The 15,364-nt window shown below is 41.7% G+C and overlaps 1 protein-coding gene across 1 annotated transcript in view; it reads left to right on the top strand.

The window, feature by feature from the left end:
- The window catches only part of PLD5 (phospholipase D family member 5), a 112,300-nt gene extending 107,757 nt beyond the window's left edge, over positions 1 to 4,543 (top strand). Inside the window, exon 11 of the mRNA XM_083496897.1 lies at positions 36 to 4,543. The gene's annotated coding sequence lies outside the window, so the exon portion shown is untranslated. The remainder of the gene's footprint in view (positions 1 to 35) is intronic.
- Positions 4,544 to 15,364: the final 10,821 nt, after the last annotated feature.

Raw genomic sequence — 15,364 nt, 5'->3', positions numbered from 1 at the left:
ACCTGAAGTGTTTGTAACCTGAGGTACCACTGTAGTCTGTATCAAGTATAACACAGACATTGCAGATTGTTTGTTTTTAAGAAGCAATTTTAGGTAGAATGACAGAGGAATTCTTTCTATTCCAGCTAATGGGTTTTAGGTAGAGTTTGCTTTCTGGGGTACTATTGTAGCATTTGCTGTAAAACAATGGAGTCTCACGGAACCCCGTCTTGTGAGTTAACTTGGCAACATCATATTCTGTTACTCCTTGGAAGTAACTAAGAACTTCCTGGCCAATATATAGCGAACATCCATATTTGCTACTCCATAGATACAATTGGAATTTAGAATAAAGCTTCCCATTGACTTTTGAAGTCAGGATGTATTAAGGGAATTACCGTAACATGTATTACTGTACACTGCTTCTGTACTTTCACTGCAAAGCAGTCTATAAATCTGCAAAAAAAAAAAGTCACTTAAAGACTGTGTTAAGTATTAAGCAGTATAAAAATATCTGAAATGAAATTTAAAATACTGTAATTTTCAGTAAGAGATTCCATTGGAAACTTTCAAATTTCAAAGTTCAGAGGCTACTGTGAGCACATACAGGAACATCCAAGTGCATTATGAGGAACCTCCAGTCAGAATTGCTTTCTTTATTATATTTCTTCTACAGGAATTTTTGGGAGCAGTCAAGTAAATTAGAGCCCAAATACTTTCCTGTCAATGCCTTATTTTAAGTGGACTGGAACTCATTTGGTACCTCCTTGAATTAATATAAGGCTGACTGCATGAAACCAGGCATTTGAGATTAATTCCTTCATTGCAAATATATGGGTCAACAATTTCTTAAAGGGCAGGCATTTAATGGAATTTTAATCTAAACAAATTCATAGAAGGTTGAATTTTTTTCATCTGTTCCATTCAACAAACTTTAATGTATATGTCATATTTTATAATTGCCACTTTTCTGAATTTTCTCACAATGTTTAATAAGCAATTTCTAATTCTTGCTATTTCATAGAAGCAAGACCAACCGTTCCCTCTAAAACCTAAATCACAATTTTTCAACACCTGGGAGCTTAAAAAAGAAAGGAAAAAAGAGTGTTTTCCCCTCCTGCTCATTTTCTCTTCTGTGATATTGACCAACCTTATTACATGTGCTCCTTCAGGCAAAAAACACATGCAAACTCATGCACTGATTGGGAAAAAAAGACAATGTCTGTCTGTGAGGTTTCAGATATATCTGGAATTGTTTTTGCTTGTTTAAGTGCTGTCACAGCTACCACAATTTAGAAGCTTAATATATGTGTTATCTTGGCAAGCAGAGAAGGCAATCCTATCTCCCAATGTTGATGGTTTGGGGATAGAATACAATATTGCACAGGACTGCTTCCTGTGCCCAGGAAGATTGAAATTCCTCACGGACAGTAACAAACAAATCTGAAACAGAACAGCTGGCAAGGTTTGAGATGTGGCGATGAACCTGCTGTTCCTCTCCTCACTATAACCCCACTTAGAATAGCTCTGTTACCCATTTTCTTACTTCATCATTAAGACACAACAAATGTCATAGGAATCAAAGAACAGGTTTACCTGGCTGCTCTATTTTCCCCATCAAATTACAGTGAGATTCATGTGAAGTTAGACTGTCTATAAAGACAGCCAATGAGTGATGAATTCTGACACCATCATCCTTTTGATGGGTTGGAAAATCTTCTTTGCTAAACTAGGAAAGTATGGTGTGGGTGGGTGGTTTTTTTAAATAACCCAGGAAACTTGTGATTTGCCACAACAACTCCAATACAAACAAATAAGACAAAGAGGTTGGGGGATGCTGTTCCCTCCACCCCTAAATTACTATTTGAAAATCATGCATAGAATTTACAGGGGGAAGTAGTGTTTTGTATAGCACCATAAAATGGATGTCTGTTACTTTATGCATTCTTCTGACATCAAAGAGCAGAGATGCTTAAGCTCTCTTTGAAAACTGCATGGCTAGCTTATGCAGTAACTTGATGTGATAAGATACTGTGTTGTTTTCTAAGACTGTAATGTGTAGTTTGGACATGTAGCTAGAATCAGGGTTTAGGAGTTGTGGGCATGCTGCTGGCTACCTGCAGTATCAAGCATTCCCAGGTTCCTTTTAACCTGGATTTGCAACAACCACAACACCGAGAACACCTAGAGAGGCTGATGGAAATTCACAAGAGGGAGTTATGAAAAAGCATGCATTATTTTGCAATTTGCTTTTAGTCCCTAAATTCTAGTTCTTTTTATGTCTGAACTATAAGCCTAAGAAAAACACAGTGAATATTTTATTTACTTGAGGCAAGCCTTACAGAGTCTCCAAGCAGGAGTCATTTGCATTGCTTAGACCTGTTGCATAGATCTGTTTTCTAGTGCACACGATAAATGAAATTTGCCACTGCAAAGTATTTTTAATTACCTCTTTTTTATTTGAGCAATCAATGTGCTGTGATTGGGGGGAAATCGAAACACAGGGCAAATGCTGCATGCTTATATAACATTAGTTTTGTTATGATATAACTTTTATGAATGCCTATGCACTGTAAATGCTTTAATACTAGAATACTGAATGTTTTGTACCCCTTTTTTGTAATTATGCTATATTTATTGCATGGTTCTTTTCATGGTTCTGTTGTCCCCATAAAGTACAACCAAGGAACATGTGGTATTTTATAACATACAAAGTTCAATGTCAACTTAATCCATTACAAGACATGGTTGCACCAAGACTTTTTAAAGAAACAAAACATGGTAGGAAATGGGCTTCCTACCAACAATGGGCTTGGTTCACAGCAATACATGAGTCCGTGATCTATGTGTCTGTAACATTGTTGATTTTGTATAAATGGGACTAGAGGCCTTATCGGATCCTGGAGACACTTGCATAATCCAGTAGGGCTGTACAGGAATTAGTGTTTGCAAAATCAAAAGGGTAATCTGCAAGAAGGTGTGATCTGTTTGGATAAAACCTGTATATCAGATACATTGGCGCAAGGCCACTTTGTCTGATATAAGAGATAAGAAGAATAAGCAATATCCTTAGTTGTTGTCATAGACATTGCCACACAGCAAGTGGTAACTATTTTGCCTGACATATGCAACTGTGCATAGTATTATCAGGAAGAAATGTAGTAGAAATAGGTCTACTATAGATCTGCAAAAATTATTCCATTCCATTTATATTGCAAAATAGATAATTCCAAACAGAAATATTTCATTTGGTAAGACACTTTTGAACATGTGAGGCTTTTTCTTTATGAATAATAATTCTCGGGGATCCGAACAGCTGCTTCAGTTCATGTTCAGTGAAAATTTTGGCAACTTTTCTTGAACAGCAGAGTACAGTGGAACCTCGGGTTGCGAACGTGACTCATGTGAGAGGCACATTCGCAACCCGCAGCGCCGCGCCTGCACACACGTGGGTCATGAGTCAGTGCTTCTGTGCATGCGCAAAGCACAATTTAGCGCTTCTGCGCATGTGCGAGTGCCAAAACCCGGAAGTAACCCGTTCCAGTACTTCTGGGTTTGGTGCGGTGCGCAACCTGAAAACACATAACCTGAAGCGTCTGTAACCTGAGGTACCACTGTACTGTTAAGAGCTTAGGGATGCTTCTAAAGCAATGTAACACTCAGCAAAGCAGCTCTTGGAGAAGAAATATGCTTGATTGTCCCTTTGGAATCTCAGAACAGGTTTTCATGCATCTCTGGATCCTACTGTATTTCTTACCTTTATAACAAGTTTGATCAAGTTTGAAAAATGTGTAAACACAAACAGGTTTCTCTAAAATGAACTTCCTTACCACCAGAGTGAAAAGTGCAATTTGAGGGGAGGGGCAAAGACTCTGTACCTAATGACAAGATATATGTTAGGTGTTGTTCCACTGCATGGCGCTCGTCACAGAATGGGGAGGCAGAAGGAGGGAATGGACTATCCATCTATTTTGGGTCTAAAAGATAATCAAAGCAAAGGGCATGGAGTGTCCTTCTTCACTCCAGGTGCCTTGGATCAGGGCCAGGGGGTGCAATCATCACTCCACTGAAGTTACAGTGGTGAAAACTGGTTGTGAACTGGGCCCATTGTTTACAGTGTTACTAAACGTAACCAAAGATCATTTGAACAAAAATTGGAATACCAAAGGGTTGGATTGATCCAGAAATAGCTTTTTATTGTATTGATAGCTTTCATATCTGAAAAATCACTGAGTGAGGTGGCCAGAAAATTGGTGTTAAAATTTTTGAAAGAGGGCTGGTAATATATTTATACTGCTGCAAACTAAGTTACCAATGAAATAACACTAAATCCAAGTATTGTGTAATGAATTGATTTCAAGCTATGTAAGAGTTGATTTTCATGCCGGTACTATCGACTTCTTTTTCCATCGCTTTGATATCCAAGAATACCTGATATTCCATAGAATGTATTCCACCCAGCATTTTGTTCAGGCCTCTGTTTTATTTTCAAAAAGCAAGTTTTCATGCCGAGCAGAATAACTTTCTCTTTACTTCACAGAAATAAAATAAACGTGTTTCAGTACATTGCGGTGCCTCTTATTTTGGTGCAAAATTAGGGCAGCCTGCCTGCCAATGGCATGAGCTCCCCTGGTCTTTGTTCTGGTCCAAAGGGACTGTTCAGTCTGGTGAACAAATGCATATGATTTGATGGGAAATCCCACCAAGAACTGCTGTTCTTGTCCCAGACTGAAATAGAAATGAAAGAGAGAGGGGGAGAGAGACAGACAGAGAGAGAGAGACTGTCCCCTGTGGTGATGGCAAAATGTTATTTGTAGATTTGTTCATTTTTTATTATTTTAAATGAGCTAGGATCGACTGCAGGTCCCTGTACTATGCAGTGCAGTGCAGATTCTGGATTTTTTGCTATGTAGCGTATGAAACAGCCCCTGCTTTGTAGCAGGCTCTGCACAACCTTCCCCCTGGATCTCTCAGCTGATCTTCTCTTCCACTGAATCTGAGATTTTTAGATAGTGGTAAAGGATATGTTTTCACATACAGATTTAGTTGCCACAGAATAATGAGTATCTGTTAGTAGGGAGAGGCGGAAAAGAGGGAGGTGGGGATGAAATTGAGGAAGCTAACAGAGATTGTGGCTGGCTTGCCAGAATCTTCACATGAGTCTTTCACACTATGACACTTTACGGCAAGTCTCACTAGTGCATACTAAGAACAGGTAACACATAAAGGAGACAAGAGAAGGAGCTTGACAGAGCAGATGACTGGCAAATGATTCAGGAGGCTGTTTCCATATGGACCTGTGGGACCATGCAGACCCCTTGAAATTCGTACTTTGTGGGATATTTACTGCAAAGCACAGAAAAGGGCTCTTCCTTACACTTGCTTGTTGGTGTCCTGCAAAAGTATCCCTTTGACATTTTCCCCTTTTACCATCAATTCTCCAGACAAGACAACGGATAGAAATGAATCATTTTATTTCAGCCACTTGGTTCCATGCAGTTGAGTTTTCATCAACCCCACCTACTTGCTTATACAAATTATGTTTCTTGGCTTCCTCAACACTACTGTTAATGCTCTTGGCAACAAAAAGCTGGATCCAATACAACTGGCTTTTTTTTTTTGCCTGTTCATTAAAAGGGCAGCTCATTAAAAATTACATAATGAACACCAGTCATAAGTTATACACTTGACCTGCAAAAACACTGTGTGCAAATTGTCTGCCACATTGGCAAATGAGAGCAATTCAAATATCCCAGACAACCCACTGGTGAGAAATCAGTTGGGGGCATTTGTACTCTTACAAGGCAATCCTGTGCATGTCTACTCAGAAGCAACTCCCAGTGAGTTCAGCGGGATTTACTCCCAGGAAAAATATGCATAGGATAACAGCCTTAATTCTCTCAGTATTGAGTGATGCCAGATTAAGGCCACACACTCAATCTCTCCTCTTTCTCCAGCAGTACTTCCTTTCGCCTACCCTGAACCTACAGAAAATAAACTCCTGCATAGTTATTTGTTTTAAGCATTTCATCCTGTCTTTCCACATATGCACCCAAGGCAGCTTATTAAGTGTAAAAGCAAATCTATACTATACCTATAGCCTAATTACTATTTTCTTGCTGCGTAAAAGCATACTTTATTCCCCATACTGCAGTCAGTAGTGCAGTTGCTAGTTAACTGATGGAATCCACACCCTGGGGCATTTTATTATACAAGAAGTTCCAGCTGTTTCAGAGGTGGCATTCGATATTTTTTACTTAAATTGGTTTTTATGACATGCTTGTAACCAGAGGATGTCAAGACCTCCTGAATCTTGAGTAAAAGTCTGCTGGCAGTGAAAGCAGTTGGGGGGGGAGGGGGAATTGTCCACCAGAAACTGCACAATGATAAAACTCCCTCAAGTAACGGCTGTTAATGATTAGAGGCTCACTTGGGCATGAAATTAGTCGTTTCTGGCATGTGCGAATAATGGGCAGAAGCCTAAACTGCAATGTTAAGCCTGAAGGCTTCCATTATTTCTAACTGAGTGAGTGTGTGTTTATGCGTGGGAATCTCCAGTGTACGTTCTCTCTGGGCTGCTGCAGGGGATGTCTTTGTAGAAAGAAGCAAATTCCCTCAGTTGCCCAATGCAAAGATAACAGACAGAGAAGCGGCAAAGAAATACGAGACAGCTAGGAGAGAGCTTGTTTATATTTGCATTCATCAGTTCAGATCCAGCTAAAACCTCTCACGTGTGCCAGGACTGGGAAAGACCTTTTCTCCTCCTGAGAGCTTGGAGACACTGCTGGGCTAGTTGGACCAATGGAACACCTCAGTATTGGGCAGTTTCAAGTGATCATAAGTGGTGGGTATATAAGGCAGAGGTTCAACTACACAAAGAACAACAACATTGTATCTGGAGTAATGGTCAATATGGTGCCTTCCAAAGATTTGGACCACAACTCCAGCCAGCAGGAGACTGAGGAGCAACTTCTGCCCTCCTTCCACCCCATTTTTCAGAATCCCAGTTCCATCCATATTAAGATGCCTGGGTCTTTTTGGCTCCAGTAGTTGTGGGTAGTTTTTGGTTTTTTGTTTAAGGATCAAATATCAAGGTCTTCGCTTCAGACCCTGGAGAGCTATTGCCCTAGATGGACAGAACACCGTCGTTGTACACCACCATTATATTTTTTATGAGATTTGGACAGAAGTATTCAATGAAACAAGTCTCATTACAAACTGTAGCGTCCATGGTTCACCACACTTAGCTTTACTGACTGTTTTCCACAGAGAACAAAAGGAGGTACATTCTGAGGAGCCAGTAATATTTCTACTTGTGACAGCCTGAAAACTGGTGGTGCAAAACTGGAAACAATTCCTGAACTTGCAACTTTCCTTGTGGAGACAAAGAGTATGGACAGTAGTGTTAACAGAGAAACTTTCAAAATATGGGAAAGGTCTAAATGGAACCTAAGACTCCAACAATTTTATGGAAATTGGGTATCTTTTTATTACTTTTCCTGTCTAACAGTCCTTCAAATTGGCACCCTCCATCTACACATAGACAACTGTGGTGCAATGTACTTTGTGAAATACAGTCGTAACTTGGTTAATGAACGACTTGCGAGTCAAACATTTTGGCTCCGGAATGCCGCAAACCCAGAAGTAAGCGTTCCAGTTTGTGCACATTCTTTCGGAAGCTGAATGTCCGGCACAGCTTCCGCAGCTTCTGATTGGCTGCAGGAGCTTCCTGTAGCCAATCAGAAGCCGTGTCTTAGTTTCCAAACGTTTTAGAAGTCAAATGGACTTCCGGAACAGATTCCGTTCGGCTTGCAAGGTATATGGTTTCTTCCTCAGTGGGTGGGAGGGAAGCTCTATTTTTTTTTTAATAAATCTTTACTGTTGTATTTAGCATCATTTTGATACTTCTGTAAAACTGAACAGAAGCATTCATTAAAAAATAAATAATACTTTTATGCATCTAATAAATAATAAAGAGAAGCCTGATAAGATAGTTTCCTATGTACCTTAGAGGGAAATGACTTGCTTCTGATCATACTGAATACTCAATGCTGCAACAGAATTCACAAGTGACTGCTTGCACTCAGAAGCACCAAATTAGTCTCCACATGTAAATGAAGGCAAGAAGGATCTGGTGCCCGGTGGACTCTTCTCCATTGAAGGTTTTTAAACAGCAGTTCAATGGCCATCTGATAGGGATTCTCCAGTTGTGTTTCCTGCATTGCAGGGGGTCAAGCTAGATGGCCCTTGGGGTCCCTTCTAACTCTACAACTGTGATGGATGAATCTGTGATGGAAGTTGAGTTTAGTTCTTGGTACCCAAAGAAAACATGCAGAATGTTGAGGGAAAGAGTTAAAGACATTTACTGCTCTCCCCATTTCCTTTTGCCCTCACTCACTGCAGAAAATACATTCAAACACCAAGACACTGAACTCAGTCCTAAAGCCTGCCTTTAGAAAAAGGCAACCACTGCTAAACATGTGCTTAATTCTTTCAACAGATACACACACAAACAAGCATTGAGGGCCGGCCCCACCATTAGGCAGACTGAGATCAGTGGCTGCCTCAGGCAGTTAATTCTGAGTGTTGTGAAAGGGCAACAAACTAATATTACTTTATTAGGTGATAATATTATTATTTGCCTCAGGTGCCAAAATAACTTGACCAGCCTTGGGAGCTGTGTACCATGACTGGGGGACTGGGGCATTGGCCGCTTTGTTTATTTATTTCATAAAGTTCATTTCATAGCATTTTAAGCCTCAGGCAGCCAGATGTCTTGGGCTGACTCTGCAGAGGGTTGCTGTTTTGATCACAGCTGCAGACCTGTTGGAGAGATACTGCCCCCGTCCATCTAACACAGTACGATGGGTTTGCTTTTCCTATTTGGTGGTGATATTCAGTCTCTAGCAAAACAAACACCAAAATAGCCCCAAGCAAAAATAACTAGCTGTCTTGTTGCAGGTGGCCACAGCTGACTCTAGGCCCTTAATGAACATGCTGGCGGTGGGTGGGCAGCTTGCTACAAATAGCAAAGAAGCAATGTTTTGCATGCCAACAGATCCCAATCACAGGGCCCCTTTAAGATTCAGTAGGTCAACCCTCTGCCTGATCTGACCCCATTCCATTTACTTCCGATCCCCTCACCCATGCTCTTTCAAAGTCTAGAACAAGCAGCAGATTTGTAGGCACACACTAATCCTAAATATACTTAAGATACCTTTGGTTTTGAGTCCATATGGCATCAGGGTAAGACCCTGTGCATGTCTAGGCATGGAAGGAGCACTGGAATGGTTCCCGATTCCATGGTCTCGCCAGAGCAAAAAGTGTCCTTGCTGGTAGCAACTTGGCTAGTGCGTCTGTGAGTCTTCCGGTAAGCATCAGAATAACTTTAAAGTTCTCATCAGTGCTAGTTGAAATTGTAAATATATTTGCATGTTTTGCACACATGCTGGGAAGTCACATCCATTATTGGGTGCATGCCATGAAATATTGGTGTACGCTCATGATTCTCCATACAAGGGTTCCATACATTAGCTCAAACTCAGGACGAAAGGAAGAAACATGCTAAGAGGAAGGCACGCTTGGCAAACCCTCACTGTTATCAACTCCCACCCGGAAACCTATGTCCCCACTGTGGAAGGACGTGTGCATCCAGAACTAGCCTCTCACAGTCACTTACGGACTCACTGTTAAAACCATGTTCATGGAAGACAATCTTAATCAGCTATGAGTGATCACCGAAGAAGAAGAAGAAGAAGAAGAAGAAGAAGAAGAAGAAGAAGAAGACATTAGCTGCCTTTGAAAGAAATTCCCCATGAAAACTTATGCTTTCTCAGGGTACTGTTGCAACTTTCAGAGGCACGGCAAAGATCAGAAACTAACTGCTACTCTCCCTAATTAGATTGTAGGTCCACAAAATGCCAAGCAACTTTTTCCCCCTCATTAGAAAAGAATGGTAGGCAAGTCCTACAAATTGCCATAAAAGACTTCCTGGCATTCACTTGCAGAAGGTATGTGTTAAAACAACCCTTCAGCATCTTAATTAGCTTTTGCTTAAAAAAAATAATAATTAAAAAGTGCAAAAACTCATTAGCTGCTATTTCTGTCTTCCCCAGATCAGTCTGGGAGGCCTTAGTTGAGAAACCTTAGCTGGCAGAGATGGATGTTCACATCGAGTGCTGCTCATCTATCTATTGCCCCTGGGATCCCTTCCAGAGTACTATACACCTCAAAAGCCCAGGTCTGAAGTGAGCTCAGCCCTGCCTGAATGCTTATTCCCAGTTGTGATCATTTGTCTTTTGGTAACATTGCCATTTATGGAACCACGAGCATCTTTATGTGAAATGCTGAATATAAGTCAGGAGACAGCAACTCCTGTCAGGTATTCCATGGTACACTGGTGTTTCAACGATCTGTTTACATCATGGGCAGAAAAAGCTAAATAAGGGCTTAAATTGACAACAGTGCAACCCTCTACATGCTCTGTACAACTGGAACGTCTGAAGGGTTGAAGGAGACGTGTAACACCTTTGCTCCACCTGTGCCTTTTGCTTAGATTTTATTTTCATTTTAAAGCACATTTAAATTGCGTGGCTCCCCCCAAAGAACATTGGGAGTTTGTTAAAGGTACTGAGCATTGTAGCTTTCTGTGGGAAGCCATGGCATAAAGGTGCTTTAAATTACTGGGGTGGATCATGGAGAAAATGTCTAGCAGTGACTAGGATGGGTTCATTCAGACTTCCAATTCGTGCTGTGATTTGTAGGCACAGGTCTATGCTTGCCAAGCATTGGTCCAAAGGGTTCTTGCTGGGTCTTTTGTTCTGACACTTCCCTGGAGAAATCCGTTCTTTACTACTGAATTGGAACAAATGACAATCTGCAGAAAACCCAACGGACATTTGTTCCAATTCAGCGAGAAACAGCGGGTTTTCCCGGCAGGACAAAAAAATCCATTATAGTCATTAAAGGTCAGTGCTGCTGAATACTGACTGATACTGTTCACAGTGTACATGTTAAAATTCTATGATAATAATAATAATTGTATTGAGCAATGAGTCAGGAATCTGCTCCCCCAGAATTTTGTTTTTTATCTGATTAAACTGGCCTGCAGAGCTCAGGGAAAGGTTTGCAGTCCAGGCATTAACTAGATAAGAGGTGATTTTAGTGTGAAAATATGTGCATGCCTATTAGGGAGGATGGGACGTGGGTGGCGCTGTGGTCTAAACCACAGAGCCTAGGGCTTGCCGATCAGAAGGTCGGCGGTTTGAATCCACGTGACGGGGTGAGCTCCCATCGCTCAGTCCCTGCTCCTGCCAACCTAACAGTGCGAAAGCACATCAAAGTGCAAGTAGATAAATAGGTACCGCTCTGGCAGGAAGGTAAACGGCGTTTCCGTGTGCTGCTCTGGTTCGCCAGAAGCGTCTTAGTCATGGTGGCCACATGACCCGGAAGCTGTACGCCGGCTCCCTCGGCCAGTAAAGCGAGATGAGCACCGCAACCCCAGAGTCGTCTGCGACTGGACCTAATGGTCAGGGGTCCCTTTACCTTTACTAGGGAGGAAGTTCCATTGAGCACACTTCTAAGGATTGCCCTGTCAGGGAGATTTTTTTTTTTTAATGGAAATGGCAGGTGATCAAGTAGAGGCCAGCCCTACCTTTAGGCAGACTGAGGCAGCTGACTCAGGCAGCAGATGCCTGGGGGGCGGCAGCAGTCCTCACACTATTATCCTCTAAGCCAGCTTTCCATTATCTATCTTCTCCTTCACCTTGGGTAGGAAAATGTCTTAGTCCAGTCCAGACAAAATCATGGGGCAGAGTTTGGATAAGTCACATTTTGGGTTAGGGGCACAAAGGATCTTTTCTCCTTCTCATCAGGCTGCTTCTCTGGACCCTTGTTACAGTGGTACCTCGCAAGACGAATGCCTCGCAAGACGAAAAACACGCAAGACGAAAGAGTTTTCTGTTTTTTTAGTCATTCTGCAAGACGAATTTCCCTATGGGCTTGCTTCGCAAGACGAAACGTCTTGCGAGTTCTTGCGAGTTTGTTTCCTTTTTCTTAAAGCCGCTAAACCGCTAATAGCTGCTAAGCTGCTAATAGCAGTGCTTCGCAAGACAAAAAAACCGCAAGACGAAGAGACGGATTAATTTCGTCTTGCGAGGCACCACTGTATACTTAGTACAATGCAGGGCTTGTCCAAGTACTCATTTTGTTCTGATGGGCAACTAGCAGAATTGCATCTTTGGGTGCTATTTCTCCAAAGGGCTTAGAAATGAAACAACACATAGTTCCACCAGGGAGGCCCCCTCCCTGCCCTGTAATTCTATTTTTACTCAGTCAACAGTCTTGACTGCAAAGCCAGCAATTACTGCTGAGAAGGCTTTGTATGTAACAGGGCTTGTTGGGTGCATTAGCTGAGAAGTGCCTGGTGAAGGCGATTTCATAGTTTCTAACTCCTTACATGTCTTCCACTAAGACAAAGGAATGGAATCTCATTGAGAAACACAAGCATGCCATTGCCCCATTAGTATAGGCTGAGCAACGTTGTTTTTGGATAATGGAGGGAAGAATCAAATCGCTGTCTCTTAGAACCGAGATCTTGTAGATGTGTTTGTAAGGAGAGTGACTCACACCTTTCTGAAAGGAACTTCCTCTTCAAGAGAGTTTAAGGAACATATAAGAACTGTCACTGAGCCACGTGACAGGAAATGCACATTGAAATTACTCTGCAACAGCAAAAGTCCCCAGTGTTCCATCTTCCCACCAAACACTCAGCTGTTTCTCTCGTTAAACTGAGAACAAGGCTGCCCAGAACAGAAAATAATATTTGTATATATTCAGAATTGGGAGATGTTTTGCTTGTTTGGGAGCAAACACTGAAAGAATTGTTTCTTCTACGGCATGCCATAACTAGGCCTGTTGGTCGCAACACTAACCACTGGCTAGAATTTCCACACACTGAATGTGTGGCAGGCATCTGTCTCTTCTACTGTTCATTTCGCAGAACATGCAAGTCAAGACATCCATGCCAATGGACAAGTATGCAGGGCTACCATTGCGAATTGGGTGTCAATGTGGCAGCTGTGGCTCTGTTGTGTGTGGCAGAGGGAAAAGATGGCTGCCTTCTCCTCCATCATGTACAGACTGATGGCACTGCCAGTAATCTATCAATTGGGTCTGATTCAAAATCACTTGTATAAGTGCAATTATTTGTGTGTTTGGTTGTAGTCCTCATCTACATGCAAACAGATACACAAAGGAACTCGATGACAAGGGCAGAAAAAAGCTTTGAAATTCATTTGAAAGTCTATTACATTATAAGCCTCTCATATTTTCCCAGTACAGAGAAATGTCACCTGAACATACAACTCTGCTCCACCAAATGTCTGTCATAAGGCTTTGCAGCAAGAAAATGGAATAGCATATAAAACATTTCCCTTTCATGCTCCACGAGGTTCAGATTTGAATGTTCTCAAGATCAATGTGAACTGAATTAATCAGGAGTTCAAAGCCTGGCAGCCTTCTGTTAATGCAAAATTAGTTCTCTGTGTTTCTCAGACCACTGTGCTATTTTCTGCACCTCCAATAGTCACACAGTTTCTTTCAGCATATTTATTTCCTTTGTAAAAGTCTCCAAAGATTTTGATGAGTATACATACAATACTCTCAGAGTAAAGTCACAGGGAATTCAAACCAGAGAGTATGCTTTTTCTCTCACCACTACAATTCCTTCAACAAGAGAGAATCACAGAATCCATGGGTCCCACAGCAGGAGACCAGGGCCGTGCTGAAGCTAAGCAGGTTTGTTCCAGTTTGTATCTGGATAGGAGATCTCTTGGGAACCCAATGTATATCACCTTGGGTCCCAAGATGGAAGAAAGGTGGGGGTGGGTAGATAGATAGATAGATGATAGATAGATGATAGGTAGATAGATAGATAGATAGATAGATAGATAGATAGATAGATAGATAATGGGCAAATGAAGGCATGGATACAGATTTGATTATAGATTCTCCTACTGGACAGTTGTAGATGTTTTAGCTAGTTCATCTCCTGCATCACAACAGAATCAGCTATCTTTAATTTTATCTGAAGACGGTCTGATTGTTATTCAAATGCTGTGCATCACTGCCATGATGCCATAAGGACATTTCTCATCCTCCTCCGCCTGGAATCTTTTAGCATGAGAAAGTTTGTGCTCCAGGAGGAGAGCTCAGATATTTTTACAGTCTGTATTGCCAATAATGCATCTTTCGTAAAAAACAACAACACCCTGCATTTATTCATAAGAACAAAGAAACACATCAATAGCCAGTCAGGCAGGGGCAATCATTTGAATGTAAAATGGCTATTTGCTGCTTCATCTATTGCACCAACTGCATCCACAAATTCTTAAAAAGCTCTAAGGAACTTCTTACATGGGTGCAACAAGAACTTCATTGGCCCAGAAATGGCTGTTGTATTTATAGAACATGGTGATACAGAATCACAGGACTGTAGAGCTGAAAGGAAAACCCTCAAGGGTCATCTAGTCCAACCCCCTGCAATGCAGGAATCACAGCTGAATCACATGGTGTGCTTGTTTCTTTTGGAAGTAGTAGTGGCAGGAACAGTGGTGGGAGCTGATGAGCAAACAGGTATCAAGGCCAGTCCGTTGAGACAATGTAAAGCAGGAGGGAGGCCTATAACCTTTGTATTTGGCTTTGGATGTCCACAGTTCAAACAGAAAAGGTTGAAAGACAAATACCAATTCAAATGCCTGCCTCATGAGAGGCCCTGGAGGAAAATGTAATGCCATAGCATACAGTGTGTCTGCTTCCCCCTTGGAAGCAAGTTTTTGAAAAGGCATTCACTTCTGTGATGACAACTGCTATTGGATCCCTCAGCTTTCCTTAGGATTTGCTCTCATATATGCATCACCACATTATGTCACCTCCTTAATAAATGTACTTCTTCTCAATTTAGACAAACAGTGCTGTGTTTCTTATGGAGAGTTTGGTTATGGCGCTGTTCATTTCATTGAAGGTACCTAAGCAATCACTACTTCTAGGTACACAGTATTACAGCAAATACAGTATAAAGTGTTTTCCAGCACCTTAGCTGGTAGGTATTTATACACCAGTTGTGGAGGAGGAGGAGGAGGAGGAGGAGGAGGAGGAGTTTGGATTTGATATCCCGCTTTATCACTTCCCGAAGGAGTCTCAAAGCGGCTAACATTCTCCTTTCCCTTCCTCGCCCACGACAAACACTCTGTGAGGTGAGTGGGGCTGAGAGACTTCAGAGAAGCGTGACTAGCCCAAGAAGCTGCATGTGGAGGAGCGGAGATGCGAACCCGGTTCCCCAGATTACAAATCTACCGCTCTTAACCACTACACCACACTGGCTCTC

Source organism: Podarcis liolepis (genome assembly GCF_965112155.1).
Source record: "Podarcis liolepis genome assembly, chromosome: 3".
NCBI lineage: Eukaryota > Metazoa > Chordata > Lepidosauria > Squamata > Lacertidae > Podarcis > Podarcis liolepis.
Note: the sequence above shows the minus strand (reverse complement) of the source record. Positions and strands in the feature narration are given on the sequence as shown.